At 39.3% G+C, this 27,058-nt stretch overlaps 1 protein-coding gene across 1 annotated transcript in view; it reads right to left on the reverse strand.

Moving 5' to 3' along the window:
* The window catches only part of TAOK3 (TAO kinase 3), a 185,910-nt gene extending 160,969 nt beyond the window's left edge, over window positions 1-24,941 (reverse strand). Inside the window, exon 1 of the mRNA XM_029233955.1 lies at window positions 24,663-24,941. The gene's annotated coding sequence lies outside the window, so the exon portion shown is untranslated. The remainder of the gene's footprint in view (window positions 1-24,662) is intronic.
* Window positions 24,942-27,058: the final 2,117 nt, after the last annotated feature.

Genomic DNA, 27,058 nt, shown 5'->3' on the forward strand with positions numbered 1-27,058 from the left:
CGATTCGCAGGCCTTTGATTTGCCACTATCCCTAAGTATTCTATACTTTATTCACAATGTCTGAACTGGGCTAAAAAATACATTGATTAGTCCTACCACACCTGCTGAAGAAGCTACTGAATATTTAAGACTCAGCTCAAATTCTATCTCCAAGTTACACCATCTCCCTTCACTCTTAACGTGTAGAAAGCACTTAACTTCTTTGTGGCATTAATGTCATTCTGTCTCACTTTTAAAGAACATGGACATTTCTTAATTTCATTAATATGAAATATTAATTAAATTCACTAATATGCATATGAGTAGCAGTAGGAATCTTTTTTTTTTGCGGTATGCGGCCCTCTCACTATTATGGCCTCTCCTGTTGTGGAGCACAGGCTCCGGACGCGCAGGCTCAGCAGCCATAGCTCACAGGCTCAGCTGTTCCGCGGCATGCGGGATCTTCCCAGACTGGGGCACGAACCCACATCCCCTGCATCGGCAGGCGGACTCTCAACCACTGTGCCACCAGGGAAACCCGCAGTAGGAATCTTATTTACTTATTTGTCCTCTATGGCATAGAGCCTTTTTTTTTTTTTTAATGAAAATTTGGAGATCTTTTATTTCGAACATCTTTCCTTGCCCAAAGATACATAAAGTTCATGAGAAGCATCAGCAATCACATTTTAATTTATATACTCTTATCACCATCACTCAAGAAATGAAAAAAAAAAAGCCCCAAATCAGTTCCAGAACACATTAGTAAAATGGATTCCAAAAAAAATACTCCATAGCATCTTGAATATAGGAGACAATGCAGATTATATTCATTTGAAATTAGAGATTAAAATAGAGATTACTTCTCCAGGATCTGAGATAAAGTTTGCCTCTGCCTTATTTCTGAAGAAAAGATCTGGGAAACAAATAAGCTAAATAAACAGTACTCTGTGTGTGTGTGTTGGGGGGGTGTTTAATAAATGACTTAAAAGAAATCATTTCAAAACACTTTCATTTGAATTATTTTACAAAAATAAGCAATTCTACTCCTAGGCCTATACCCAAGAGAATTGAAAACATATGTTCACACAAAAATTTGTACATGAATGTTCACAGCAGCATTATTCATAGTAGTGGAAACAACTCAAATGTCCATGAACTGAAGAATGGATAAACAAAATGTGGAATACCCACACAATGGAGTAGAATTAAGCCATAAAAAGGAATAAGTACTGATATACGCTACAACATGGATGACCCTTGAAAACATTATGCTAAGTGGAGAAGCCAAACACAAATGGCCGTATATTGTATGATTCCATTTATATGAAATATCCAGAATTGGCAAACCCACAGAGACAGAAAGTAAGTTAGTGGTTGTCAAAGGATGGAGGTAATTGAAAGTAACTGCTAACAGGTACAGGGTTTCTTTTTTGGGGGTGATGAAAATGTTCTGGAATTAGACAGTAGTGATGGTTGCACAACATTGTGAATACACTAAAAACCTGAATTGTACACTTTAAAATGATGGATTTTATGTTATGTGAATTTTAGCTTAACTAGAAAAAAGAAAACAAATAGTTGTGAGTTTGGTCTCCTGAATAACTTGATTTGGATTTGTGGTATAATGGAAAAGAAATCTCACCTTTGAATCAGGAAATCTAGGTTTAAGTTATTTCTGCGCTAACCAGCTGTGTGATCTTAAGGGCATTACTTAACTTTTCTGAGCCTCAACAGTTTCATCTATAAAGTGAGAACAGTTAATGCCTCACAAAGTTGTGAGACTCATGAAATAAGGTGAAATCATTAATAAACTCTAAAGTCCTTCACAAATGAAAAACCTTATTGTTATTTTGTATACATAAAATAATTTTTAAAAATCCTAAACTGTATTGACTAGTCCATGATTTCAACTTTTGATCACTGGCACATTATCAAACCAGCTTTTATTGTCGCAGATGAAAAGCATCCTGAATTTGTAGCAATTATCCTGTGGGCACCAGTAGTATAGTATGTCACAGATGTATTTAATTCTAATCTTCACAGTGAAAAGTAGCATGAAATGACAGTTATAAACAAAGGCACAGAACTGAGTTTCACTCTAGGTTCTTCCACTGACCTTGAGCAAAAACATAACTTCTCTGACTGTCAATGTACTGTAAAGTGTGCGTGTGCATGTGCATGTGCGTGCGTGTGTGGGAGAGAGAGAGACCTACCCAATAATAGGATTTATAAGATTCATTGAGATACTTGTTATATAAGGCACATATGCAATATCTGGTACCTAGCAAGCATTGAATAATCAGCAGTTGTTATTATTTCCATTTTGTGGAGTAACAGGTTTAAATGATGGGTCTAAGTTTATGAGACAAATCTGAAGCATAACCAGGAATAAAGAATAGATATTTTGGACACTAGATCAGGTAATCAGGATAGGGGATGATTCAGTGCCCTTCCTATTGTTTTTCTAGCATCACATGGATCTTTACAGCATTGCGTTAGCCAAATAGTTTAATTTTTTGCTTATTAGTTAAAGAAAAGACATAGTCCTATTCAGCACTAGTATAAGGTCTGACACAAATAGATACTCAGTAAATATTTATTGAATAAACAAATGAATAAAGAGTATGTTATTACTGACTGTATCTACAACCAAGCATCAACGCAAAATCCAAAGCATTAACTAGACATTTCCAAATATCCATACGTTTACATATATAAAACGTTTTGTATTTTAAAAGTTCTCATTTGGGTGTCCTATCTGCTCTTTGGCATCAATACAAAGGAAGGCACATATTTTTTTTAAAAGTAGGGGGACTTCCCTGGTGGCGCAGTGGTTAAGAATCCGCCTGCCAATGTAAGGGACACAGTTCGATCCCTGGTCTGGGAAGATCCCACATGCCACGGAGCAACTAAGCCCGTGGGCCACCTCGTGACTAAGAGTAGCCCCCGCTCACCGCAACTAGAGAAAGCCCGTGCACAGCAACGAAGACCTAACGCAGCCAAAAAAATCAATCAATCAATTAGTTAATTAATTTTTTAAAAAGTAGGAATGTAAAATTGATGCAGCCACTATGGAAAATGGTATGGAAGTTCCTCAAAAATTTAAAGACAGAACTACCAAATGATCCAGCAATTCTACTTCTGGGTATATATCCAAAGGAAATGAAATCACGATCTCAAAAAGATATTTGCATCCCGTGTTCACTGCAGCGTTATTTACTATAGCCAAGACATGGCAACAGTCTAAGTGTCTATCAAAAGATGAATGGATAAAGAAAATATGGTTATGTGTTTGTGTGTGTGTGTATAAAATACAGTTTTATTCAGCTGTGAAAAAGAAGGAAATCTTGCCATTTGCAACATGGATGGAGCTTGAGGGCATTACTAAGGGAAATAAATCAGACAGAGAAAATAAATACAGTATGATCTCACTTATACGTGGAGTCTAAAAAAAAAAAAAATTCACAGATACAGGGAAGAGATTGGTGGTTGCCAGAGGCGGGGGGGGGGGGGTGGCAGGTGGAGAAAATGGGTGAAGGTGGTCAAAAGGTAAAAACTTACAGTTATAAGGCAGGTAAGCTCTGGAGAGGTAATGTACAGCATGGTGATTATAGTTAACAATTCTGTATTGTATATTTGAAAGTTGCTACAAGAGTAAATCTTAAAATCTTAAAATCTCTCTCACAAGGAAAAAAAAGTATAACTATGTAAAGGGATAGATTGTGTGCGTGTGATGAGAACTCTTAGGATTTACTCTCTTAGCAACTTTCATATATAACACACAGCAGTGTTAATTTTATTTATCATATTGTACATTATATCCCTTGATTGATGTAAACTAAATTTACTGTGGTAGTCATTTCACAATATATACATATATCAAATCATTACACTGTATACCTTGGAATAATACACTGTTATATGTCAATTATACCTCAATAAAACTGGAAAAAATAAAGGGGAAAACACAACAAAAAGTTTTCATTTGGGCATCCTATATCCTCTTTGGCATCAATACAAAGGAAGGCACGTACTATTTCAAAAGACAGGAGAGTGACTGAGAATTAAAGCAACAGACATTTAATTGAAGTAACAAGTATTCTTATATTTAAGCTTCTGAGTATATGGTTTGTCTTCCCTAATAGAATTGCCTAATAGTTTCGCAAGGGCAGGAATCAATAAGTAATTAATGTCAGTATCCCTTCGCAGAGCCTAAGTTATACACAGTAGGCACTTAATTATACTTAGTTTACTTAAAGAACTGGGTAAGAATACTTCTTGTCTATACAAAATGTATTGCTCACATTTAATCTATTGTTATTGTGCAAAGGATGGAAGGTTGTTAATATCATAACTAAATCTCTTCATGTGAGGCTGGCTGTATCATTTTAAGAAAGAAAACAAAATCATATAGATAGATACACACACACACAAATACATATATACATAGTTTCTCATGAAGAAATGCAAACATGTCAAACTATAACCAGTTACAAAACTATCTTCATTTGCCTTGCATATTTCTATAAATGAGGTGACAGACCTGACCCAAACTGGAAAAATATTCAGGTCCCTTCAATATCACTAGGAATGCTGACTTTACTTTTAGGCAAGTATGATGAAATAGATTTACTACTTTGTTTTCTTCTCCTTCAAATCATAGTCAGGTATCTCAGCATTATGCTAGGAACAGTGAAAGATTTAACTGTAAAATACAGTCCTTGCACTCAAAATGTTTACATCATTAGTGAAGAAAAGACAATGGATGATATAAAATGCTATGCACATTTTCATTCACTAGATTGCTAATTTAAAAATCACCTGGGAGGGCTTCTCTGGTGGCACAATGGTTAAGAATCCGCCTGCCAATGCAGGCGACATGGGTTCAAGCCCTGGTCTGGGAAGATCCCACATGCCACGGAGCAACTAAGCCCGTGCACTGCAACTACTGAGCCTGTGCTCTAGAGTCTGTGAGCCACAACTACTGAGCCCAAATGCCACAACTATTGAAGCCAGTGCGCCTAAAGCCCGTGCTCCGCAACAAGAGAAGCCACCGCAATGAGAAGCGCACGCACCTCAAAGAAGGGCAGCCCCCGCTCACCGCAACCAGAAGAAAGCCCATGTGCAGCAACGAAGACCCAACGCAGCCAAAAAAAAACAAATCACCTGGGAAAGACAAATATCATATGATATCACTTATATGTGGAACCTAAAAAAAAAAAAAAAGATACAAATGAACTTATATACAAAGCAGAAATAGACCCACAGAGGTAGAAAACAAATTTATTGTTACCAAAGGGGAAAGGGGGCAGAGAGGGATAAATTAGGAGTTTGGGATTAACACATACACACTACTATATATAAAATAGATAACCAACAAGGACCTACTATATAGCACAGGGAACTATACTCAATATTGTGTAATAACCTATGAGGGAAAAAAATCTAAAAAAAAATTAGATATATATGGATGTATAACTGAATCACTTTGCTGTACACCTGAAACTAACACAACATTGTAAATCACCTATACTTCAATTAAAAATAAAATCACCTGGGAGTTTGCAGCAAAACAGTAAGAGCTGAAATAGGAAAAGTTAGGAAAAGCAAATAGGAAGTAAACTTTACACAGGGTTTTGAAGAAAAGGTAAAATCTAAATAGACAGAGAGAAGGGAGGAGGGCTTTTTGAGTGAAGTAAATAGTACCAGAGGCACAGACTTGAATCAGTACAGTGTTTGAGAGACAGACTGACTTCAACAGAGCAGAAAGAATGGGCCAAGGAACATAGGAAATGAAGTTGGATAAGCAGTGTGGGACAGATTAGAAAGGGCGTCAAAAGTCCGGCAGAAGAGGTTAGATTTAATGTGGTGGAAAACAGAGGACCAATGAATCTTTCGGATAAGGGGAGAGACGTGCTGAAAGTAGTAGCATTTAAAGAAGGTTAATCAGAAAGAGTTGGAAAAAACAGACGGAAGTGATGGAAGGCAATCCAGGAATGAGGGGATAGGGGTCTGAGTGGGATAGGTGCACACAGATAGATCTTAATGTATCTTAATGGCAATGTGATGGGCCTTGAGACTGTAAAATTAGGGGGTACCAGAAACAAGGAAGAGGCATAGACTAATCCAGGGACTGGCTACCAGGTAGAAGGGTCATACCACAGATTAAGACCTGGACATTTCAAACGCTAGAAATACATTCACAAGGCCTAAATGTTTTTCAAGTACCCTATTAAGTAGTTTCATTGTTTTGTTTAGTAAATTTACTGCAGGTGCCCCCCAAATTTCACAACTGCTTTGCTAACACAGCCCCATGAAAATCCGCTTAGGTAAAAATTAGTTGTTTTTTCAATACTTTTTTCAATACAAAGTTAATTAACCCATTACAGGATATGAGCCCCCAGAGACTAACATGGTGAAAAGAGAAAAACATTCTTCTTTATACTCGTGTGTATTCTTACGGTCTGGTCCTAGTCCCCCTCTGCCAAAAAACAAAAACAAAACCAAAAAAAAACCCAACCCACCCCCAAAAAACCCAACTTGTTTTTTTTAGCTGATCTAAAATCTTGAAACACAATCCTGACTTCATCTGGTAGTGATCCAGTCAGAAGAAAACCAACTCTTGAGAAAATGAATTAAGAAATCAACACTTTGCCATGCTGCTTTCCTGAGTTGTGCTATCAAATTGGGAAGAAACCCTCTGAAGTGAAAAACAAGGAGAAAAACGTTACTAATGCTAAATTTAGCAGACTCATTTTTTTGACTAAATATTTAAGTCTACAGTCATCTCCTCCCCGCTTCCACTCTCCCCTTAGAATGAGTAGTAAGCACAGAAATGGCATAAAGAAGATTTATAGATTTCACTCACATGCTCCCACGGTCCTTTCAAATTCTATTATTGCAACGCTGACCCTACTATCTGTACATGATTGCATGCATTGTTTTATATCTCCTCTCATGATCATTTGCTAGTAGAACTGTGAACAAGACTTGAAATGTCCCCAAATAGCAAAAATAACCCTATTTACAATCACTCACTGAGCTCTTCCTTTACCATGTGTGGCCAATTGGACTTGTGCTTTTCGTACACAATCTCATTTAACCCTCACAGCAATCCTGTGAGGTAGGTACTATGATTATGCCCATTTTACAGTTGAAGAAACTGAGGCTTTGGGAGTTAAGGGATTTGTACAAGGTCACAAAGCTAGTGAGCTAGTAAGTGGCAGATGTGTGCATCTGACACGCTCTTGTGAATCGTTAGATTATACTGCCAAGACCAAATATATGTGAGCGAAACCAAAAGTGAGAGATAAGGAACCAGGGCATGCTGTTCACTGTGTAAAAGGGTTTGGGAGGAAGCATCAGTGACACAAATGGACAGATTCCCTGACTCGTTTCTCACCTTTCCTTATACTGAAGACACTGCATTCTATTTCTGAAGGAGAGTGGGACACTGCTATGAAATGGGAGGGAACTGTCTCCTCTTGTAGTAGGACACATATTACATGACTGTTTCATGGTATTGACAGGACCTCAATATCTTAATTTGATTCACATTAAAAAAAAAAAGTTACTTAGATCAGCCAGGCCAAGACAAATTAGGCTGATTAGTGACATCAGAATGCTTTAAAAAAGTGTTTTCTGGTTATTCCCTGGTGGTCCAGTGGTTAGGACTCCACACTTTCCCTGCCAAGGCCGTGGGTTCAATCCCTAGTCAGTGAACTAAGATCCCCCAAGCTGTGTGGTGTGGCCAAAAAAAAAAGTATTTTCTTGATAGAATTCCAGTGACCTGAGCAATCTACATAACTCCTACCAATGACCCTGAAATAGAAACTAGCTTTTTAAAATACTTCTCTTCTCTTATGAATAACATATATTCATAAGAAAACACTCTTAAAAATAACTTTCCTCCTTATGCATCTGGGCAGAGATGTTATATTTCCTCCACAAAGCTTCCTTTTATGTTGCAACAGTAAGAATCTCAATTTCAAGCTGAACTAGAACAATTGCGAACTCCTTCACAAGAGATGATTACTTTTTATAGTTTTTATAGAAATTGTCTAAATATGACTGGACACTTTACATTTTAACTCCGTAACACTCTTCACTAGAGTAAAGCAGTTATAGTTTCAAGTTCTGTTTTACCTCACCCCCGCTTTTTTTCTGCTAACACATGGTCTTTCACAAAAGAGTCAGTGGGATCTCTGCAGACTGCAGATAACGGATATGACCATGGTAAACTTAAGAAGATTTAGCACATGTCAAGTAATTCAGAAGCTTAAAACTTGTCATCTGTGTATGAAACCAGCAAACAGTTATAACTGGTTAAATAAACATGTACAAATTAATAGGATGCAATTAGTAACTACCACTCTTCCCTCCAACTAGTGGTGTTTTGGCAGGCAGCCATACAATCTGCAATAACCTGTCACTACTGTGAAGCCGCAGCAACTTCCTCTGCCCCACCCCCATGCAAACTCTGACTAGGATACTTCTGGAGTGCTAATATAATGCTCAGACAACCATAAAAGTCCTCCTTATCTATGAGTACTGAAATTTACCTAATTCGTACTTTTAGGTCTTTAACATTCATAAATCTTAAGGAAAAAAATCATGCTATATGATCATATTTCAAAGATTCTTTGAAGGTTTTAATTTCCTTTTCTATATGTAAGATAGAATTGTGTCCCCAAATCAGTAATATCCACTGCAATGCTTCTTGAATGAAAATGTATCCTATGTACAACTGTAAGACTTTAATTTACACATCTAAGATATAAAATACTAGGAGTTTAGAAGTCAGGGTTATACACATTTCATTTAAACCTTGTTCCAAGAGCCTAGTAAATTTGGGAAAAAAACTATTAAGGTAGCTTTCCTGGTTTATAAAATATTTTGTGTGAATTTTCTGACATACAAACTATGATATTAAAAATTTTATCTACTTGCCTACTTCATCTGATTTCACTTCACGGACTAGAGTCCCACAAATTATTACCTCATGCCTAAGATATTTTAAGATATTTTATTTTTGTACTTTAATAAGTAACTATCCTTACATACTAAACAAAGAAAAAAATTACAAAACAAAGTAAATGTGATCAAATCTTCTGACTTTTCTGCCTCTAAATGTGGTATTACATTAAAAACAAACAAAAAACCAAAAAAAAAAAAAAAAAAAAACTGTTCTGCTTTCCTTTTATCCCTTTCTGTAAAAGAAGAAAAATAGGAAGTGGCCTTGTTATTTTTTAAGATCTCCAGGATGAATAGTGTGCCATTTTGAGTAGCTTAATTTTGAAATACTGTCTTATAGTAATAATATAATTCATTACCATAAACTGCATCCATTTAATAAAGATGTCCTTAAATATATTTAAAATTTTTGTTTAAAAGACTCTTCTGGCAAGATTTTGATGTTTTATTTGTGGCTCAGTATTTACCTTACTTACCTAGGAGTAAGGAAAAATCAAACACTTTGAAAAAAATTCCCACTAATATTTATTTGTAGAATATCAAACTACAAATTAAAATAAATAGAGCATATGAATCCAGTGACTTTTGAGGTTGATTACTCTCAGCTGGACTTTGAGCTAAGGCCATAAATATTCACATGAAACTCAACAGGGTTTATTAGCTATGTTCAGACAGAAACCATATTTATAATAAAACATTAAATGTAAAACAAAACACCAAGCTTACTCTCAGTAGATCTTCTCAAATGCCTGTCCTACATTCCCAATCCAACATACTAAAGACTTTAAAAATTCTTTATTTAGCTACAGCAATCAGTTAAAATTGCCCCGGAGATGGCTTTCTTTAAAAGGCTGCCTCTTATTCACTTAGGAAAGATAAAACTGAACTACACTTAAGTCATAAGAACAAGACCATGCTATCAGCACCTTCATCCTGAGAAAGGAAGTTATTAGAGACAGTTTTATAAATGAGGCTTACAGAGAATACTTCCTCGTCAGACAGTTAACGCCAACAGCATTTTATACAGCTTTACATTTCGACATTTTGTAAAGAACTTTTCCTGATTCTTTTCCTCCAGTCCCTACAACAGAGGAAAACTGGCTCAAGCTAAACAAATCTTACAGTTAAATTTATGAAATTCTATCAATGCCTACCGTTATGGTATCATGTAAATATCAGAACTGGCTGTTATTATGGATAGTATCAGCTTAAGTTTTAGTTATTGCACATTTACGTACCCTGCATCTCCCCCTTTCCTGTGTGCCAGAGTGAGGTTTCAGGGGACACAACAATAGAAGGTAAAGAAAGAACTTACTTAAAGGAGGACACCTTACCAATTCCTTGATAATGAAGAAAATGCCAGTAACCTTTCACATTTTAATTTTCACATTTAAAGTTAATTCTCTTCTAAACTTATATTAAAAAAAAAAAACTCCAAGAAAACCTTGTACAATCCTAAAAAAAGGAACTGCAGATAAAAACAGCGGGACCTGGGCGCTGTTCATTACTATCGGTATTGCAAGTTGAAGTATTTCCTGTTATGACGCCCATCGGTTCCCACAGGTGCAACTGCCTATGGGTGTTGCCGATTCACCCTTCCTTTGGTAACTGAACCACTGAAGGAGATTTCAGGTTGGCACAATCAATGCTGAGAACTATTAGGGCAGAACTACCTTGGGCTAACACCAAGAGCCTCCCAAACTAGGTTGATTGTGAATTGGTAATTACCTAATTCAAAAGGGCTGGAGAAAATTTATGTCAATACTTTCATGATTTTTCTAAGATGCACTGTTATTAGGAAGGTATGTGACTTCACTCAACAAATACGTATTAATTGCTTTCTCTGTGCAGAGCTCTGTTCTAAGCTCTAGGAACACAGTAATGAACAAAACAAAGTCCCTGTGGTCATTCATACACCATGTAGTAGACTTTGGACTATTTCATATGTAATGAGAAAACTTCCATAAAGGCAGAGACTAAAGAAATTTGTATGGAAATTTGGAAGGTCGATTGTAGTGCTTATTACTAAAAAGCACTGTAATTAAGGCCATGCTACCTTAAAGTTAAAAGAATTTTTCCAGAACCTAGTACATAAAATCAGAATTCTTTATGTTTTCAATGTTTGCAAAATGCCAGGTTGGAGGCAGCGGCATATGTTCCAGCAGGGAAAAGGAAAAACTTCTCACCATGAGTCACCAATGACTAAGTTCTTTTAATTCAGGCTTAAAACACATTTCAAACCCAATTACTTGTACATGCAGAAAACTGATAACCTCAAATTAACATCAGGAGCTTGATTTGACCAATTTTCAGGGTTAATATCAGCATATAAGAAAAACAAGTGAAGTGCTTTTAATGGGATAATGCCCCTGTACTGAATTTTGTTATAATTTTGGTCTTACAAGCCTTTACCGCCTAAGGGCCATTTTAGCAGCTTCCATTAGATTTTATTACAATGAACATAGCTTTCTTTGACTGTAGCCAGACTGGGACACAGTCATATTGGATGTATGATGTCGTGGTAGAAATGGCTTTTATTTGTATTCAATAAAACAAAAATACACTAAATTCAAGGCTGCTCCAGAAAAAAAAAAGTAAAGCCCAGAGAATAAAATACACAGATAAACTCTACTCTTCCCAGACATACTTTATTTCCTTAGGATTTTACTTCCTATGTTTCAAATAACGAAACCTTCTTTTTAGCCAACATACTGGAGGAATTCCCAGAGCCAAATTCATCTATTTAGTCAGTCAATAAATCTCTATTGAGCAACTACTACATGCTAGGTAGGCACTGTTTTATGAGTTGGGGAGACAGCAATGAATTAAAAAAATCTCTGCTTTCATGGAGTCCAAATTCTATTGTAGGGCTATAAGACAAATGAAGACATATATAAAATATCTGGTGTGTCAGAATGGTGTCCTCTCCCCAATATGGAGAAGAAAACAATATGAAAGATAAGGATAACAATAAGGTTATTTGTTCACAGTTGCAAGTTGCTTGTATCACAAAGTAAGGAACTGCCCTTTGGAAGACCAGGGTAATAGAGCTCTCCCAGCCTCCATCTCTGACTCAACTGAACACCACGTTCTGTTGCAAATGACCGAAAATCTTATTTCATTTGTTCCTAATACCTAGAGGAAGGTAAACAGACGTCCAAAGACCTGAGGTTGGAACCCATTTCTTACAGATAAAAACATCACTTAAGGAAACAAAACAACAAATCCCCAACACTCAAAGGCCACTTCAGGGAATATTATCATGCTGAATGTGGACATACAAGTTTCCAAATACTTGCTACCAGTGGCATCAATTTACCAACTGTCAGGGTCAGAAGTAAGTTCTTCACTTAAGAACTATCCGTTATCTTCACTGGTAGCAATAATTATATTTAAACATTATTTTTGAACCTAAAACAAGTGTTTAAATTTAACGCGATTCGACAAATATTTATTGAACAGATACTAGTTACAAGACGCTTGGTTAGATGTGTAAGACACCGTCCTTTTAAAATCAAGAAGATGGACATTTAGGAAGACTCAGACAAATACAAACCCTATAATGTATGATCACAGAGAATATTAGTGTAATAAGAAAATACACAAAGCAAGTACTTAGGGAATTTAAAGGAGAGAGTAGCAAAAAAGATGATCAGAGAAGGGCCCAAGAAAGATGGCATTAAAAGTAGGTCTGGGGAATTCCCTGGCAGTCCAGTGGTTAGGACTTGGCACTCTCACTGCCAGGGCCTGGGTTCCACCCCTGGTTAGGGAACTAAGATCATGCGGGCCACGCAGCACAGCCAAAAAAAAAGAAGGTCTGAAGTATGAGGAACAGGAAAGGCATTCTAGGGAAAAGAAATGGCAGGAACAAACACCTGAAGGTGGCAAATCAGTAAGTGGTTAACTGTAAGCAGGCTGTTCTGGTCGGGGCACAGGAGACAGACATAGATATATAGATACAGGTATAGACAGATTACGGGGCTCTAGGAATCCCAAAGCCCCCAAACAGTTGATAAATCTGTACTGAATTTAGTAGGCCAAGGGGTATTAAAGATTTTGAACACAGGAGTGACAAAATCACAGCTGTATCTTAGGGGGAAATAAGAGAGCAACAGTGTATATAGTAAGGACGAAAAAGAAGGAGGCTGGAAAATTGTCACAGTCCTTCCCTAGCCCATTATTAGGGCTCTCATTAGCTCTTTCTTGGACCTTTAAGAGGTATAAAGTAAAAAGTGTCTTCAGTTGAAAAAACAGATCTAGGCCACAGTGGTCAAGTTTGTCTCTGTCTGTATGGCCTTGGGAAGTCACTCACCCTAACTGAGTCTCAGTTTCCCTATGTATGAATCTCTTAATTATTCTTTTTGGAGCCAGGAGCTGTAGGATTCAGCAAGTGATTAGATACTGAGGGTAGAGCAAAAAACAGCACTAAAAAATTATTTCAAGTGATTAAAATAATAAGCAGCTACCACTTATTAAACACTTCCTATGCATTTATCACTGCATTTGGTGCTTTACATAAATTGCTTCATTTATTCCTTATAAGAATCTTGTGAGTTCTGTATTCTTATTTTATAGATGAGAGAATTGACAGCTTTAAAGACTTAAGTAACTTAACAAGGATAAGCCAGCTGGCATAGTGACAAAGCGAAAATAGGTGCCTAGGTCTCTCTGAACCTGAGGCCCTTTCCTTTTCCAATTCACACTAACATGCTGTTTCTTACATGGCAGATAAATAATGCTAACATTTGTTCTTGTGTTCCAACAGAATCACTCTTTTAACACCCTTCTGATGTACTAAAAGCCCTCAGTGAAGATAAGAAACTAAGCGTGGGGAGCCTGAACCAAGATGGCCAAGTAGAAGGACATGCTCTCACTCCCTCCTGCAAGAACACCAGAATCACAACTAACTGCTGAACAATCATCGACATGAAGACACTTGAACTCACCAAAAAAGATACCCCACATCCAAAGACAAAGGAGAAGCCACAAAGAGACGGTAGGAGGGGCACAATCACAATAAAATCAAATCCCATAACTGCTGGGTGGGTGACTCACAAACTGGAGAACATTTATACCACAGAAGCCGACCCACTGGAGTGAAGGTTCTGAGCCCCATGTCAGGCTTCCCAAACTGGGGGTCTGGCAACAGGAGGAGGAATTCCTAGAGAATCAGACTTTGAAGGCTAGAGGGATTTGATTGCAGTACTCTGACAGGACTGGGGGAAACAGAGACTCTGCTCTTGGAGGGCACATACAAAGTAGTGTGCACATCGGGACCCAGGGGAAGGAGCAGTGACCCCAGGGGAGACTGAATCAGACCTACCTGCTAGGGTTGAAGGGTCTCCTGCAGAGGCGGTGGGTGGCTGTGGCTCACCCTGAGGACAAGGACACTGGCAGCAGCAGTTCTCGGAAGTACTCCTTGGCGTGAGCCCTCCAAGAATCCGCCATTAGCACCACCAAAGACCGCAGGTAGGCAGCAGTGTTGGGTTGCCTCAGGCCAAACAACCAACAGGGAGGGAACCCAGCCCACCCCATCATCAGTCAAGTGGATTAAAGTTTTACTGAGCTCTGCCCACCAAAGCAACACCCAGCCCTACCCAACACCAGTGCCTCCCATCAGGAAACTTGCACAAACCTCTTAGATAGCCTCATCCACCAGAGGGCAGACAGCAGAAGCAAGAAGAACTACAATCCTGCAGCCTGTGGAACAAAAACCACATTCACAGAAAGATACACAAGATGAAAAGGCAGAAGGCTATGTACCAGATGAAGGAACAAGATAAAATCCCAGAAAAACAACTAAATGAAGTGGAGATAGGCAACCTTCCAGAAAAAGAATTCAGAATAATGATAGTGAAGATGATCCAGGACCTCGGAAAAAGAATGGAGGCAAAGATCGAGAAGATACAAGAGATGTTTAACAAAGACCTAGAAGAATTAAAGAACAAAGAAACAGAGATGAACAATACAAAAACTGGAATGAAAAATACACTAGAAGGAATCAACAGCAGAATAACTGAGGCAGAAGAATGGATAAGTGACCTGGAAGACAGAATGGTGGAATTCACTGCTGAAGAACAGAATAAAGAAAAAAGAATGAAAAGAAATGAAGACAGCCTAAGAGACCTCTGGGACAACATTAAATGCAACAACATTCGCATTATAGGGGTCCCAGAAGGAGAAGAGAGTGAGAAAGGACCTGAGAAAATATTTGAAGAGATTATAGTCAAAAACTTCCCTAACATGGGAAAGGAAATAGCCACCCAAGTCCAGGAAGCTCAGAGAGTCCCATAAAGGATAAACCCAAGGAGAAACACGTCAAGACACATAATAATAAAATTGGCAAAAGTTAAAGACAAAGAAAAATTATTGAAAGCAGCAAGGGAAAACGACAAATAACATGCAAGGGAATTCCCATAAGGTTAACAGCTGATTTCTCAGCAGAAACTCTACAAGCCAGAAGGGAGTGGCATGATATACTTAAAGTGATGAAAGGGAAGAACCCACAACCAAGATTACTCTGCTGGGCAAGGATCTCATTCAGATTCGATGGAGAAATCAAAAGCTTTACAGAGAATCAAAAGCTAAGAGAATTCAGTACCACCAAACCAGCTCTACAACAAATGCTAAAGGAACTTCTCTAAGTAGGAAACATAAGAGAAGAAAAGGACCTACAAAAACAAACCCAAAACAATTAAGAAAATGGTAATAGGAACATACATATCAATAATTACCTTAAACGTGAATGGATTAAATACTCCAACCAAAAGACACAGGCTTGCTGAATGGATACAAAAACAAGACCCATATATATGCTGTCTACAAGAGACCCACTTCAGACCTAGGGACACATACAGACTGAAAGTGAGAGGATGGAAAAAGATATTCCATGCAAATGGAAATCAAAAGAAAGCTGGAGTAGCAATACTCATATCAGATAAAATAGACTTTAAAATAAAGAATACTATAAGAGTTAAGGGAGGACACTACATAATGATCAAGGGATCAATCCAAGAGGAAGATATAACAATTATAAATATATAAGCACCCAACATAGGAGCACCTCAATACAGAAGGTAACTACTAACAGCTATAAAAGAGGAAATTCAGAATAAAACAATAATAGTGGGAGACTTTAACACCTCACTTACACCAGTGGACAGATCATCCAACATGAAAATAAACAAGGAAACAGAATCTTTAAATGACACAATAGACCAGATAGATTTAATTGATATTTATAGGACATTCTATCCAAAAACAGCAGATTACACTTTCTTCTCAAGTGCGCACGGAACATTCTCCAGGATAGATAACATCTTGGGTCACAAATCAAGCCTCAGTAAATTTAAGAAAATTAAAATCATATCAGGCATTTATTCTGACCACAATGATATGAGACTGGAAAACAATTACAAGGAAAAAAAATGTGAAAAACACAAACACATGGAGGCTAAACAATACGTTCCTAAATAACCAAGAGATTACTGAAGAAATCAAAAAATACCTAGAGACAAATGACAATGAAAACACGACAATCCAAAACCTACGGGATGCAGCAAAAGCAGTTCTAAGAAGGAAGTTTATAGCTATACAAGCCTACCTCAAGAAACAAGAAAAATCTCAAATAAACAATCTAACCTTACACCTAAAGGAACTAGAGAAAGAAGAACAAACAAAACCCAAAGTTAGCAGAAGGAAAGAAATAACAAAGATCAGAGCAGAAATAAATGAAATACAAACAAAGAAAACAATAGCAAAGATCAATAAAACTAAAAGCTGGTTCTTTGAGAAGATAAACAAAATTGATAAACCATTAGCCAGACTCATCAAGAAAAAGAGGGAGAGGACTCAAATGAATAAAATTAGAAATGAAAAAGGAGAAGTTACAACAGACACTGCAGAAATACAAAGCATCCTAAGAGACTACTACAAGCAACAGAATGCCAATAAAATGGACAACCTGGAAGAAATGGACAAATTCTTAGAAAAGTATAACCTTCCAAGACGGAACCAGGAAGAAATAGAAAATATGAACAGACCAATCACAAATAATGAAATTGAAACTGTGATGAAAAATCTTCCAACAAACAAAAGTCCAGGACCAGATGGCTTCACAGGTGAATTCTATCAAACATTTACAGAAGAGCTAACACCCATCCTTCTCAAATTCTTCCAAAAAATTGCAGAGGAAGGAACACTCCCAAACTCATTCTATGAGGCCACCATCACCCTGATACCAAAACCAGACAAAGATACTACAAAAAATGAAAATTACAGACCAATATCACTGATGAATATAGATGCAAAAATCCTCAACAAAATACTAGCAAACAGAATCCAACGACACATTAAAAGGATCATACACCATGACCAAGTGGGATTTATCCCAGGGATGCAAGGATTCTTCAATATACGCAAATCAAACAATGTGATACACCATACTAACAAATTGAAGAATAAAAACCATATGATCATCTCAATAGATGCAGAAAAAGCTTTTGACAAAATTCAACACCCATTTATGATGAAAGCTCTCCAGAAAGTGGGCATAGAGGGAACCTACATCAACATAATAAAGGCCATATACGACAAACCCACAGCCAACAACATTCTCAATGGTGAAAAACTGAAAGCATTTCCTCTAAGATCAGGAACAAGACAAGAATGTCCACTCTCACCACTATTATTCAACATAGTTTTGGAACTCCTAGCCATGGCAATCAGAGGAGAAAAAGAAATAAAAGGAATACAAATTGGAAAAGAAGAAGTAAAACTGTCACTATTTGCAGATGACATGATACTATACATAGATAATCCTAAAGATGCCACCACAAAACTACTAGAGTTAATCAATGAACTTGGTAAAGTTGTAGGATACAAAATTAATGCACAGAAATCTCTTGCATTCCTATATACTAATGATGAAAAATCTGAAAGAGGAATTAAGGAAACACCCCCATTTACCACTGCAACAAAAAGAATAAAATACCTACGAATAAACCTACCTAGGGAGACAAAAAACCTGTATGCAGAAAACTATAAGACACTGATGAAAGAAATTAAAGATGATATCAACAGATGGAGAGATATACCATGTTCTTGGACTGGAAGAATCAACACTGTGAAAACAATTATACTACTCAAAGCAATCTACAGATTCAATGCAATCCCTATCAAATTACCAATGGCATTTTTTTTTTTTTTTTTTTTCGTGGTACACGGGCCTTTCACTGTTGTGGCCTCTCCTGTTGTGGAGCACAGGCTCCGGACACGTAGGCTCAGTGGCCATGGTTCACGGGCCCAGACGCTCCATGGCATGTGGGATCTTCCCAGACTGGGGCACGAACCTGTGTCCCCTGCATTGGCAGGCGGACTCTCAACCACTGCGCCACCAGGGAAGCCCACCAATGGCATTTTTTACAGAACTAGAACAAAAAAAACCCAAAAATCTTAAAATTTGTATGGAGATACAAAAGACCCCAAAGAGCCAAAGCAGTCTTGAGGGAAAAAAGCAGAGCTGGAGGAATCAGATCCCCTGACTTCAGACTATACTACAAAGCTACAGTAATCAAGACAATACAGTACTGGCACAAAAAACAGAAATATAGATCAATGGAACAAGATAGAAAGTCCAGATATAAACCCACACACCTATGGTCAGCTAATCTATGACAAAGCGGGCAAGGGTACATAATGGAGAAAAGACAGTCTCTTCAATAAGTGGTGCTGGGAAAACAGGACAGCTACATGTAAAAGAATGAAATTAGAACACTCCCTAACACCATACACAAAAATAAACCTAAAATGGATTAGAGACCTCAATGTAAGACCGGACAGTATAAAACTCTCAGAGGAAAACATAGGCAGAACACTCTTTGACATATATTACAGTAAGATCCTTTTTGATCTACCTCCTAGAGTAATGGAAATAAAAACAAAAATAAACAAATGGGACCTAATGAAACTTCAAAGCTTTTGCACAGCAAAGGAAACCATAAACAAGACAAAAAGACAACCCTCAGAATGGGAAAAAATATTTGCAAACAAATCAATGGACAAAGGATTAATCTCCAAAATATATAAACAGCTCATGCAGCTCAATATTAAAAAAACAAACAACCCAATCCAAAAATGGGCAGAAGACCTAAATAGACATTTCTGCAAAGAAGACATATAGATGGCCAAGAAGCACATGAAAAGCTGCTCAATATCACTAATTATTAGAGAAATGCAAATCAAAACTACAATGAGGTATCACCTCACACCAGTCCAAATGGGCATCATCAGAAAATCTACAAACAACAAATACTGGAGAGGGTGTGGAGAAATGGGAACCCTCTTACACTGTTGGTAGGAATGTAAATTGATACAGCCACTATGGAGAACAGTATGGAGGTTCCTTAAAAAACTAAAAATAGAATTACCATATGATCCAGCAAGCCCACTATTGGGCGTATACCCAGAGAAAACCATAATTCAAAAAGACACATGCACTGCAATGTTCATTGCAGCACTATTTACAACAGCTAGGTCATGGAAGCAACCTAAGTGCCCATCAACAGACGAATGGTTAAAGAAGTTGTGGTACATATATACAACGGAATATTACTCAGCCATAAAAGGGAACGAAATTGGGTTATTTGTTGAGACGTGGATGGATCTAGAGACTGTCATACAGAGTGAAGTCAGAAAGAGAAAAACCAATACCGTGTATTAAAGCATATATGTGGAACCTAGAAAAATGGTACAGATGGACCGGTTTGCAGGGCAGAAATTGAGACACAGATGTAGAGAACAAACATATGGACACCAAGGGGGGAAAGCTGTGTGGGGGTGGGGGTGGTGGTGTAATGAACTGGGCGATTGGGATTGACATGTATACACTGATGTGTATAAAACTGATGACTAATAAGAACTTGCTGTATAAAAAATAAATAAAATTCTAAAAAAAAAAGAAACAATGTGAACATAAATATAATCTACTAATTTGCTGATTATTAATTCATTCACTCATTCAGTTGACATCTAGTGAGCATCCCTCATACTCTGTGCCTGGTACTATACTTGGCATGGGGATGCAAAGATGATCAAGACCATCTCTAACCTCAACATGCTCACAAATTTGTGAAAGAAAAACACATGTAAACAAGGAACTGGTATACAGTGACAGAAGAGAAATTTTCACAAGAGACACGGGACGCATAAAGGTACGTGAAGCATAATGTAATTTTGTATCTCTGCTATTAAGTCTTGACCCAGATCAGCTAAAAACTATATTTATGTGGTTTGGGGAAATATTTGTGTATTTACACACAAAGCCTTCAAAAAGTAAAGGCTATGTTCAGAATAGAATGGAAAATTGGCCATGAACTCCAATTCTGTTTTGTATGCCTACTCCCAAGACTAATGAGGTTATTACTTTATTTAAGAGCATTCTTCCTTGATTAGTGCCATCTATTGTAATGCGTAAATAAAATGTATTTGAATTGTCATAAGCCTTGATTGCTATGGACCAAAGCCAGTGTTATTAGACAGAAAGTGACACATATAAAAATACTGCACAGAGTCCTAGTTTGATTTGGAAGTAAAAGGTTATCCCGTTGTCCATCAAAAATAGTGGAAAGAAGTAAAATTGAAGTCTTCCAATGAGTACTTTGATAATTGACTAAAATAATAAGCATAACAAATATGGGGTTGATTTTGGTATCCATCATTTTCACTGAGGCCAGGGGTGAGGTGATAGGGCCCCAAACATTAGACACCAGCATGTCAATTCCTAGGGTTAGGAGCTAAAGCCACATGGGCCACATGGGAGTAGGTTTTGCTAGGTGTAAAATGTTTATTCCAAGGCATCTTCCTTTTCTCACTCACTCTGGGGGTGATAAACGTGTATTTGTGAGATAGACCATGGTTAGGAGCAGATCTGTGTTAAATCAAAAAACTGACTCCTATGTCATTCTGTTGTAAAATAGAAATAATTTACAAAGACTTTAAATATACTCCAAAGTCTCTAACAAATCTCAGGTCAGGCAGAAAAAAATGCATTAGGTTGGTTTATAAAGTATTTAGGTAGGGCTTCCCTGGTAGCGCAGTGGTTGGGGGTCCGTCTGCCGATGCAGGGGACAGGGGTTCTTGCCCCGGTCCGGGAGGATCCCGCATGCCGCGGAGTGGCTGGGCCCGTGAGCCATGGCCGCTGAGCCTGCGAGTCCAGAGCCTGTGCTCCGCAACGGGAGAGGCCACAACAGTGAGAGGCCCGCGTACCGCAAAAAAAAAGAGAAAGTATTTAGGTAACTTTAATAACATGTGCCTGGAATGATAAAATTTATCAATTTAATTCCTACTATCATAAGAATTCTGAATACTTGTTTTTAACTTGGTTGCCCATAGCTTGTAAATGAGTTACATCACGTTTTGGCCCATATATTCAACACATCTAATCCATAATTAGTTAGACATTAATTTTTTTTTACTAAGGTCACTCTGAATTTAAGAATAGTAACAAACTTTTAATGTATCCTTACAAATGACAAAGTAACCAATTAAATGGATGTTATAATTAAATAATCACAAAACTAAACTGTATATTATCCCATAACTCAAAATTACTAATTCAAAACTATCCTCTCTGATTGAGGGGAATCTCTCACTGAAGATTGAAAAGAAGTTTTCTCTTAGGACAGTCACAAAGTACTTTTCGATGGAAGCTCTCCCTCTGTCTGTCTGTCAGTGTGCTTTCTTTTTAGGAGGAGAGAAGAAACAAAGACTGGAAGAGAAGACTATAAAGGAAAGATGCTTTTAATGGCTCTAAAATAAACTCTAAATAAACAGACTCTAAAGTACCAATAGTTAGTTTTCATTCATTCTCTCATACCACTGAAGCCAACAAGTATGAACAATGACAAGCAATGAGAACTTTTATTCAGGTTGGCTTAAACATTAAACCAAGTTAGATATCAAGGTAGACTCTGAGATTACAATGGTTTGACTGTATATGACTCAAGTGGTAAAGAAAGTATAAAGTGGGTTATTGTATTTACTGGGCACTACTTGCGTCCTGCTAAACTAAGACTAAGGATAGTTTAGGAACTCTACACCAAAAAGAACCTGCATTCTCCGGTGGCTATAACCGCTCATATGGAAGTGTAAGGCTCCTTCTTAACTCTTCTTTTGATTATATCTTTCAATTGAAAAGAAAAGAGTTAAAATGAGCATAGGTGTAACTAACTTACATATTAATAGCTTCTCAAAGTGTAGTTTTATTTTGTGAAACAAATGAAAATAAATTCCCACAGAATTCCTACCCTCCTAACCTACCCGCCACCCCCACCCCGTCCCTGGGAATAGTTACTATAGACCCTTCCTATCACTAAAAACTCTATTACAATGATACTTTTCATTTGCACCAGACAGAAATGAGCTAACAAGCACGATGCAAGAGCTTATCTGCTCAAACATTTAAACATTTCTATTACTTTGCAGAATTACTGTTACTGAGATTCCCAATCCTTCCAAAGACCATCTCCTAGGTTACATGCCCTACATAAGGAATACATGCCCCTTGTAAATAACCCTCTTGAGTTAGCTGACCTTACTTTTACTTGAATTCTACCTAGGGTTCTGGAAAAATAAATTTAATGTAAAAGAAGTTACACTTAATACATCTTAAATATAGTGTCTCATATTTTAAATTTGTATTTGTGTATTTACTGTTGTTCCCCTCACCTCCATAACTTCTGTTTCTTAGGGGAGGACGTCTAGTTGGTGGAATTTTCATAACCACACCAAGCTCCATGCTCTCTGAAACCATATAAAAACTGTTCTGCATCAGGTAATATCAAATAAGAATCCTCAAATGACACATTCCCTCTACTTATTATCACCCTGATGTAAGATGTCTTCAGTAATTTTTGTCTTGGATTTAAATAGGCAGTTCTCTGTAAGCCTTCTACATTATGTCTTTGGAAAACAGTACAGCATTCCTTTCTTCCTCTTAGTTGCCCATTACTGAACATGGGCAAAGGCTTCCAATAAGACATTATTCTAAACCTGAAACAAAGAAGATATCTAAATAACTGCAAAAGGATAGAATAATTACATTCCCTAATATTTCCCCCAAACCATCATTTTCTAAGTCTGCTTCTATGAAAAAGAAGCTCGTCGCAACAATACTGGGTGAGGAGAAGCAACACACAGAGAAAAAGAGGTTAAAACATTCAAATGCAAAACTGCCGGGTGCAACCATAACAAAGCGTGTGCATTCAAGAGAACATTCGAGAAGTAGTCGGGGCGGTATTAACATATCCTAAGTATTCCAAACAACTAGCCTCGTCATTAGTTTAATGTTCATATCCGTCAAAGTAGGAGGCTGCCCCCCAATTCCCACCCTCTATCGCTTTCCACTATTCGTTTCAGCATTTTAATAGACACACACTTGCCTCCCACCAGCGTGTACGGTGTCCGGTTTAAATAGGCTTATCTCTATCCTTAGCCTGTCCTGGAATTATGTCTAAAACTCAGTCCTGGTAGCTTTTAGAATTAGAAATCCAATTGGAAAGTGCTGTTAGTTTGGCGACTCCAAAACCTCTTTTCAAAATTTAGTTTGATCTTCCAACTATCTTTCCAACACATCAAAGATAAACAGTCCAACTTAGTATATAGTTCCTTTGAGTCTGCATTGTAAACACTGATACGGACATGCTGCCGAACCTGAAAAACTTTCTGAGGCTCTCCGCTGAGCCGAAGTGAAAAAGACAGGGTCTATCAAAATCAACAGCCTAATTAACCCAAAACCTGCATCTCCAAAAGGGTCCCTTTCCCTTTCCACTCGGTTTGCGGTGAGTTAAAGAAGTCCTCTCCAACTTTTTCATCCTGATGAAGCTATCGAGGTCAGGAAGCCCCTCACTTTCAAGGCATCCAAGCCCAACTCGGAGAAACAAACGGGAAGCCAGGGGGCCAGTGAGAAGAGGTCCCCAGCCCCTCGCTCCTGCCCTTTCCAAGATCCCCGCGCTTCGGCCAGACCCTCCAGCCTGCGCGTTCTCCTAGAAGATGTCTCATTACATAATCCCCTTTCCTTAGAGTCACCCACAGAGTCACGGGGGCTCAGGCGATCCCCCGTCTCCCACTCCGCTCTTAGGAAGCTCGGCTGAGTGCACCCGGGGAGCGGCGGCCGGCTGTCCCGACTCACCCGGCGCCGCGACCCGGACCCACTCCCCCTCTCCTCACCCAGGCGGGGGGGGGCCGCGCCTCCACCGCACGCCCCCCGGGTCCCCGCTCAGACCCGGGTCCCCAGCCCCCGCGGGGTCCCCCGTCACAGTCGCTGTTCCAGCCCCTCTCGGGGTCCCCCAACACACCTGCTGTCCCAAGCCCTCTCGGGGTCCCCTTGCCGCTGAGAGCCGCTGTCCTTGCCCATTTCAGGGTACCCTCCCTTGAGAACCACTGTCCTGGCTCCTCTGGGGGTGCCTCTTCAGACCCACTTTTCTAGCCCTTCTGGGGGTCCCCTCCCTTCACACCCGCTCTGTCCCAAGTCCTCTCGGGGTCCCCCTCTCAGACCCGCGGGGCCGGCCCCTCTGGGGATCTCCTCTCCACAGTCCAGACTGTCAAACCCACTCCCGGAACTCCCCTCACTCGGGTCCTCGCCGACCCCACTCCGCCCTGGGTCCCCTCGCCCCGACTCATTCTGTCACCTCTCCGCGCCCCGGTGCTCTCACCTCAGACCTGCTGTCACCACCCCGGGCCCGGAGTCGCCGCCGCCGCTTCCTCTCCCACACTTGTTACCGAGTCGCTCTTCTGCCGCTTGTTCCCCGGTGGATCCCCGGGTCCAGTCGTTGAGTGTCGGGTCCGGCCGCGCGGAACCTCCGCCCGCGGTCTCCGCGTCGGGTCCCGCTCTCTCACGCAGGTCCCCACAGCCGCCGCCGCCACCACCGGGAGCCACACGGACCCTCCCGCGGCCGCCGCTGCTGCTGTCCGAGGTGCGGCTCCTGCCAGGGGTGGCCAATCGCACCCGATTGCGCCGAGCGCGCTCCGCCCCGCCGTCCCAGCCCGCCCGCCCCCTGCCCCCGACCACGCCCCCAGCCAGGCTCCGATAGGCTCTCTACTGACCTTCCCTGATCGTGGGGAGCAGACCTGGGGCCGGATATAGGTACTTGATTGGAGGTGCCTGGGACGCCGAGCTGTCGATGGCGCCCGAGGATTGGCGAAGTTGAAGGTGGGCGGTGCGGGACGGGGCGGGGTTTCCTCAGATGCGGAAGAGCTTGCAACTTCAGTTACCCACTGGCCCGCCTCGGGTGCGGTCTGCCTTGTTTGTGCTGAGGTGGGGTCAAAGTTCATGGCACTCCTCACTGAGCCTTTACTTTTCTTGGGAGACTCCCAGAGGCCGAGGCCCTCTGGGACTCCCTGGGACCACCATGTTAGAGCCTTTGAGGTCCCCATTCCCCCGTTAGACCTGGCACAGCTTTCTAAGTAATTCTGCCATAAATTAATAATGGCATTTATTTACTCAGGACTTGTAAATTTCCTGGATTTAAAGTCTTTTATATCTTTGGCAAGGGAGTTGCCCTTACTTGCACTGCGTTCAAGAGACGTTAGTTTGATGCTGTTGGGGGAAAAAAATCTATGTACTAGATGCATACTCAGCACACTTAGGCATTCAACACTGACGGGGCACATTTTGACAGGTACAAGGACAAAACTTAAGAAGTACTCACTTTGTGGGTTATAATCATTTTGACAAGTAGGAACAGGAACTGTGTGGTAGGGGAACCCTTGTTAGCTTTAGCAAGGCTTCAGTAAGCCTGTTCAACATATTCTTTTTCAGGACCACAGGAAATGATTTTAATGATTTTGTGGGAACTAGCGGCCAAAGTATAATGAACTTTGACCCAAGTGCAACTCGTGATAACCAGAGACCCATCTTGATCCAAGCTGCAAGATGGAGCTTGCCAGGGGTGAAAGTGCATGGTGTTAACTCGGAGCCATTCTTTATATATTTTTTGTGAAACTGGATATGTTGATTAAATCAATACTGGAAACTGAAAACTGCTACCTTCACCCCTAAATCCTAAAGTTTATGAACTTTGTGAAGACATTGTTTCACTTCAGGAACACAGTTTGTTCCTAAGCATTGTCAGATGTATGCAGGACTTAGCTCTTAGAAAACTTTCCATCATTAACTCTTTTTTAACTCCTGCTAACAAAATTTGTGTTCTAAACACTATTCATGTTTTTCCTAGTGTTTTAAAATCATACCCATTCCAATTAAGATGCTCCCCTTTAAGATTTGAGTGTTAGGGTATGTAGAGAGGGCCTGTAGAAGGGTGCTGGCAGTACTTCCTCTAAAATGAATTTGGATGTAGATGTCTCCTGAGCGATGTGACTGAGTGCCATTTTGGGAAGGGATGTAGAGTGATTTTAAGGTGGTAAAAAGGGTACTTGGTTTTAAGGGAACTTGATTTTTACAGACTGTCCAAAATCATATTAGACAACTATAAAAGTTGGGTAAGACTAAAGTCATGAGAGAATTTTTTTGACTAGGTCCTCATCCTTTACTGAGTGTTGATGCTACCAGTTGCAATATGGACAGAAGAAATGGGGTAGATTTTCACAATGCAAGTATTCAGTTCTGTCTAGTCATATAAAAAAATGCATGATCATTAACAGATGTTATTTGCAGCCAAGAAGACAAGATGTGGGACTTCCCTGGTGGCTCAGTGGATAAGACTCCATGCTCACAAGCAGGGGGCCCGGGTTCGATCCCTGGTCAGGGAACTAGATCCGACGTGCATGCTGCAACTAAGAGTTCGCATGCCACAACTAAAGAGCCCATGTGCCGCAACTAAGACCCTGTGCAACCAAATAAATAAATAAATATTTTTTAAAAAGAAGACAAAATGTAAGCAAGATAAAAATGCCAGTGTCTTGAAAGGAAACCAATTAGCAATGATATCAACTCTTTTTTTTAAAAATCGATATATCATTGTATTGATGAACTCTCATTTTTAAAATGTTGGTGCTTGGTTTGGTCTATGATTATTGCTATTGATGGAAACGCAAGTTGGTCAAGATAGTCAATTACAAATAATTTAGACGTGACCTAACAGCATAAAGA

The sequence above is a fragment of the Monodon monoceros genome, unplaced genomic scaffold (assembly GCF_005190385.1).
Source record: "Monodon monoceros isolate NGI ecotype Baffin Bay Population unplaced genomic scaffold, NGI_Narwhal_1 Super_Scaffold_1, whole genome shotgun sequence".
NCBI classification, from domain to species: Eukaryota; Metazoa; Chordata; class Mammalia; order Artiodactyla; family Monodontidae; genus Monodon; species Monodon monoceros.